This window comes from Tiliqua scincoides, chromosome 1, assembly GCF_035046505.1.
Source record: "Tiliqua scincoides isolate rTilSci1 chromosome 1, rTilSci1.hap2, whole genome shotgun sequence".
Lineage (NCBI taxonomy): Eukaryota > Metazoa > Chordata > Lepidosauria > Squamata > Scincidae > Tiliqua > Tiliqua scincoides.
The window spans coordinates 15,970,543-15,977,131 of record NC_089821.1 but is presented as its reverse complement, the minus strand read 5'-3'; positions in this window follow the sequence as shown (position 1 = coordinate 15,977,131).

Here is a 6,589-nt window from a genome sequence, read left to right as displayed (position 1 = left end):
TTCGCTACTGCTGGCAAAATTCCAATTTTAAGCATCTGATTAAGTTTCAGGATCTTGGGCTTCCTCTCCATGTGGTCATCTTGAGGAAAGTTGAAAGTCTCTTCCCTAAATACCAGTGGAAAATTGAGGGAAAGATGAATGCTTCAGTCTTCTCCAACCCACTCTGCCTATAGAGGTGGCCAATGAAAAGCGGTTTCTTTTTTGAGTTCTATAAACAAGGCGGGACTGCGTTCCATGTGATTGCTCCTTAAAACTCTGGCCTGACCACAGTTATTTGTGACCTAGTAACATCCAGCTAGACTACTACAGTGCTTTATCTGAGGGGCTGTTGTTGGAGACTTCTCAGAAGTTTGTTTGGTTCAAATCAGCAGCTAGGCTGATGATGGACAAGGATCATTCAGAACATATCTCACCAATTTTAAAACAACTTCACTGGTTCTTCATGCCTTTCTAGACCTCAATCAAAGTGCTGGTTTTAACCTAGATGGCTTAGGACCAGGGTATCTCAAGTACTGTACCTGTTGTCATACATATGAATCCCATATGAATGAGCTGGAGAAACCCTTCTTTGGGGACCCCCAAAGATTGAACTTCTCTGCAGTGGCACACTCACTTTCGAACACCCTCCTCATGCCCGTTTGTGTGTGTCCAGCTGCTCTTAAAGGCTCAGGAGCTGGGCCACAAAAAAGAAAAAGAAAAAAGTGGCAATCCTCTGTTCTACAAGATGGGAATACTACACACTTCACTGAGAAGGATCTTGTAGTTTTCTGAAGTCTCGTGTAAATGCTTGACCTCTTCCTCACATTGTTGCTTTATATTAATTGAACTTTGATCACTTCATCATTCTTTGTCTATAAGGCTGAAATCATGACAATTATCTGTTTCACAATACTGTATTCGATTAATTAAAATATTTTAACATGGACGTGTCATACATACGCGAGTGTAAAAAAAATAAAGACATTAAACTTCATGTTTAATGAATTCAGGACATATACAGATCTGTAGCATGAAGAGTTTCCCAGAAATCATGTTTGAGTTACATGATATGCAGAGCAACCTTACGCATGACTACTTAGAAGTAAACCCACTGAGTTCAATGGGACTTACTGCCAGGTGCATGTATATAGGTCTGCAGCCTTTAAGCTGGAATAGCTAAAGACAGGTTGCGTATCTCTAATCCCAGACACCAAAATTCATTATGCTCCAAAATCCAAAACTTTTGCAGTGCCAAGTGCCAAAAGCAGGGGGAGCTTTCACTTGGTCTGTGAATTGGGCCAAAGAGCCTCCAGGGGGAATGTGCCTCTGGCTCTGCTGCAAGGCTTGAGCCGAACATGCCAACCACACCCAAGCTTGATTGGCTGCTGCAGCATAAAGTATGCCGTCTGATGATTGGCTAGAACAGTAGGCAGTGGTGGCCACCTTACCAAAGTGGCACGGGCTCAAATTGTTCTCGGTTAACTAATTAATAAGGCTACAGCAACTGTTACCCTGCACATGCCCAATCTCGTCTGATCTCTCAGAAGCTAAGCAGGGTCAGGCCTGGTTAGTACTTGGATGGGAGACCGCCAGGGAATACCGGGTGCTGTAGGCTTATACCATAGTCTTTTGAGACGGAATGTTGCCAACCAATTAATAAGGCTCCTACATGGTTTCTGCAGTCCTTGCTGAATATCACTGAGCAGACCTTCTAGCTTGTTTGCAGGATGCATGATTCTCTCTCTCTCTCTCTCTCTCTTTCATTTATGTATAATAATAAAGGTAAAAGAAAGGAAAAACACAGTAAAAGAGAAAAAAGAAAAAACATTTAAGATACATAAAAGATATAAAAATGCAAAGAATGGTTCTAATAATGTAGCATGTAGAAAGTTAAATTCTTACTTACAGCTTTATATCTTAATAATCTTGGTATGTTCCGTCAGCTTCTTGTTGGACCAGACTCTCTTTGTGAGTCTGGAAAACGTGATAGCTGCTTTACCGATGCGTTTGTTTAGCTTGGTATCGAGAGAAGGAGTGTCGGAGATCGTTGAGCCAAGGTACACAAAGTCATGGACAATCTCCAGTTCATGCGCAGAGATTGTAATGCAGGGAGGTGAGTCCACATCCTGAACCATGACCTGTGTTTTCTTCAGGCTGATTGTTAGTCCAAAATCTTGGCAGGCCTTGCTAAAACGATCCATGAGCTGCTGGAGATCTTTGGCAGAGTGGGTAGTGACAGCTGCATCGTCGGCAAAGAGGAAGTCACGCGGACATTTCAGCTGGACTTTGGACTTTGCTCTCAGTCTGGAGAGGTTGAAGAGCTTTCCGTCTGATCTGGTCCGGAGATAGATGCCTTCTGTTGCAATTCCAAAGGCATGCTTCAGCAGGACAGCGAAGAAAATCCCAAACAAGGTTGGTGCAATAACACAGCCCTGCTTCATGCCATTTCGGATGTCAAAGGGGTCTGATCCAGGTCTACAGAGCTTGCAGGTCTACAGGTCTACAGACCTGATCCAGGTCTACAGAGCTTGCATCCTGAGTACACTTCTGTACTGCAGCGAGTCATGGACTCTTTGCTCACAACAGGAGAGGAAACTGAACGCTTTCCACATGCGCTGCCTCCGACGCATTCTCGGCATCACCTGGCAGGACAAAGTTCCAAACAACACAGTCCTGGAACATGCTGGAATCCCTAGCATGTATGCACTGCTGAAACAGAGACGCCTGCGTTGGCTCGGTCATGTCGTGAGAATGGATGATGGCCGGATCCCAAAGGATCTCCTCTATGGAGAACTCGTGCAAGGAAAGCGCCCTACAGGTAGACCACAGCTGCAGTACAAGGACATCTGCAAGAGGGATCTGAAGGCCTTAGGAGTGGACCTCAACAAGTGGGAAACCCTGGCCTCTGAGCGGCCCGCTTGGAGGCAGGCTGTGCAGCATGGCCTTTCCCAGTTTGAAGAGACACTTGGCCAACAGTCTGAGGCAAAGAGGCAAAGAAGAAAGGCCCACAGCCATGGAGACAGACCAGGGACAGACTGCACTTGCTCCCAGTGTGGAAGGGATTGTCACTCCCGAATTGGCCTTTTCAGCCACACTAGACGCTGTTCCAGAACCACCTTTCAGAGCGCGATACCATAGTCTTTCGAGACTGAAGGTTGCCAACTTAACTTAAGAAATCTATACGTTATATCTCCAACAGCCCCTCTTAACTATTTGTTATAAGTATTCCATTTCAGATTATTACTTCAGATTAATGTTTTCTATTCCTTTCAATCTAATCTTCAAATCTACAACTCATTACTTCATTATTCTAACCCTCATGCAGAAAGGCAATAAATGATTTCCAGTTCTTCAAAGGATGCATGATTTTCTATCATCTTGGAGGACCAGCTCTACTGTCTTGAAGTACTAGCTTAATTGAGGAACGTGGGAAGCCTTTCCTTAGGGTGGGTGACAGGAGCTGTGAAGGTGCGGGAGTGAGGAGATAATGAGGATGGAGGATACGAGGGCAGATATAAAGATAAGTATATACGCAAATATCCCCAAGTCAAAAAAAATTCCAAAATCTGAAACACTTCTGGTCCCAAGCATTTCAGAAAATCTGTAGTAATTTTTCCAAAACTATGAGGATCCAACATCAAAGTCACAGTGCAAGGGGTTTTGGAGTACTGATACAATTCCTAAGCAAGTTTCGTTTCTTGGAGGGTTTCAGAACAGTATTACTTAGACATTTCCCCTAGTTATGACTGGGCAGGATAGTTATGTGTGACAAAACCGAGGGCAGGAGTGCAGCCCATTTGTGAATTCACTTGGATTACCTGTGAATTACCTTGGGAGCAGGTTCTTTCTTGGCAGCAATTAGATAATCATTTAGCAATGCAAACGAGGCATTGCCAGTCCTGATTGCTATCTTCCACATCACAGCAATGTTGAAAGCAAATTATTAAGGGCAACACTGAGCAATAAATGTAGCTGGATTCCAGGTGCCAGTTGCTCAAGGGGGTAATACTGGAACAATTCAGGATCGCAGCCTTGTTAACTCAGCCTATCTCAGGCAGGAGACAAACCTAAAGTAGCAATCTTCTTAACAAATTGCTAAAGAGCATGAACAGTTTACATAATTCCAAGTAATTTGTCCTAAAATGACAATTGCTTTTGGAATAACAAAATATAATTTGATTCGAACCAGGTAAGAACATGACTTGAGTGGAATCCTGCACTTGGTGAAATCTCGTTCCAAATTTGCTGTTCATGGAATAGTGTTCCAATATAATATTATTATTATTATTATTATTATTATTATTATTATTATTAACAGTATTTATATACCGCTTTTCAACTAAAGGATCACAAAGTGGTTTACAGAGAAAAATCAAATAACTAAATGACTCCCTGTCCCAAAAGGGCTCACAATCTAAAAAGATGCAAATGAATACCAGCAGACAGCCACTAGAACAGACAGTGCTGAGGGTGAGGTGGGCCAGTTACTCTCCCCCTGCTAAAAAAAGTAGCACCCACTTGAAAAAGTGCCTTTTACCCAATTAGCAGGGGTCGATACCCAATATAGCAGGAAGATGTTCTCTAATCCACAGTTTTCAGCTGAATATGTAGCATTATACAGTCTAAAAGTATGCCTGTGTTCTCACAACATTTTAACTCTTGCACATACAATCAGCTTGTCCTTGATTACCTTATGCGTGTTGTGCAACTTCAATACTATAAAACCCATCCAGCAAACCACAACTGCATGAGAACATATAATTGTCTGTGAAGCTCTAAGATGACAACAGGCAACTTGAGCAAAACATGAATGCACAAGACACGACTGGTGCTTTTGACTGTAGGAAGTTGCCTTGAGTCTGCTCATTGGTCCATGTAGGGTACTGCTGTCAACAGGGACTCTCCAGGTTTTCAGACAAGGATCTTTCCCAGACCTACTTGGAGGTGCCAGGGGATGAACCTGCAGAACAAGTGTTCCACTACTGGGCTAAGTTCTCCTCCTTTTACCTTGAAGGAAGTCACTGATGTTTTGTTTTAAAGAAACTGCACACACAATCAACCACCATTGTGACTCCAACAGTGTGGTGGATTACTTCCAAGCGGAAAAGTTAGAATGCTTGTCATCATTAAACACGTTTTAGCTTCTCTAATCTCCCAACATTAAACTAGCTGTGGTCATTGTGTGTGTGTGTGTGTGTGTGTGTGTGTGTGAGAGAGAGAGAGAGAGAGAGAGAGAGAGTTCCATGTTTGTTTTCTAACAGGCTGTAGTAACTTTCAGAATTACATTTTCATGAGGAAGGAAGTCTCACTGATTTTAATGGAGTATTCTTCTACACAAGTGGGTTTAGAGCTGCAGCCATAAGGGCTACATAACTACATTATATGCACAAATACATTAGAGCCTGATGCTAACATTTTTGTTTTAGGAAAGCAGCTTTGGAGAGAACCCAGATAAACATTGGTGAAAACAGCAGGAACACACCTTTTCTCCACGAATGTGCTGGAGTCACTGTGCCCGAGTAGTGAGTTGAATCGCGAGTCACCAATCCCCTGATTCGACTTGTGAGTCATAACCTGACCCACTTATAGAATCATTTCTACTTGAATTCACCGGGATACCCTGGGTTAAGTTCCAGCAGCTGCTATGAGTCAACTCAATTAGGACCTGCGCCAGCTCAACTCAAGAAATGTTCAATTTCTTCTAGACATTTGCATCTTTTCTCTAATATACACGGGGCATGGACAAAACACTGCAAAAGAGCAATGTTGATGCGATTTTATGTATGAGTGGTTCAAGTTTCTTTTTGTGTTGTATCTTACTGATAAGCAAATGTGTCCTATAGATGGGTAAAGCACCACATGACATGAATCTTGATGCAGTGACATCACAACCAGTTTTTCCCCTCTGCCGTGTTCCCCCTGGAGTTTATCAATATATGCTCATTGGTAATGTAGGGGTGAGGAGATATGAACAAACTGAAAGAAAGCAAATCGCCCATGTGGAATACTCGGCAAAAAATTCAGAAATGCAAACAAAACAAGCCCAGAACCATGAGAAATTGCGAATGCATTGGTTCAACTTTAGAAGCAAGACCAGTCAATTTGGAAATCCCAACAGTTTGGGAGAAATGTAGGTGGGAAGAATTTTGGAAGCATCTAAACGTTTTATGTATACGTATAAGAGAAGACATAACATCTTTGAGATGCAACAGATCTCAAGGAACCTTTTTTTTTTTAACAATTATTTACAGTTGGCCATCCTTTGACTCAACGTGGGTGCCAACTCTGTGTCTGGAGGGCCAAAAGAACTTCCCAGTCGCAACCAGAAGACACTTCCAGTCGTGTCTGTGAAGTCCTTGAGGCCTTCCCCGCAGATTTAATTATCAGCTGAAATTGGTATCTTCAGGGGGTCCAAGAACAGATCCCCCACAGATACTGCGGGCCCACTGTACTTCTATCAGGAATAAAATATGAGAAAGTTAGGAACAGATGTATAGCTAGCAACCCTAGAGCAGTGTTTGTCCCCTGAAATACCACTCTGCATGGTCCACATATTGGAAGTACCACTGGAATCAACTGGTGATGACATCATTGCCAGTTACTTCCAGGT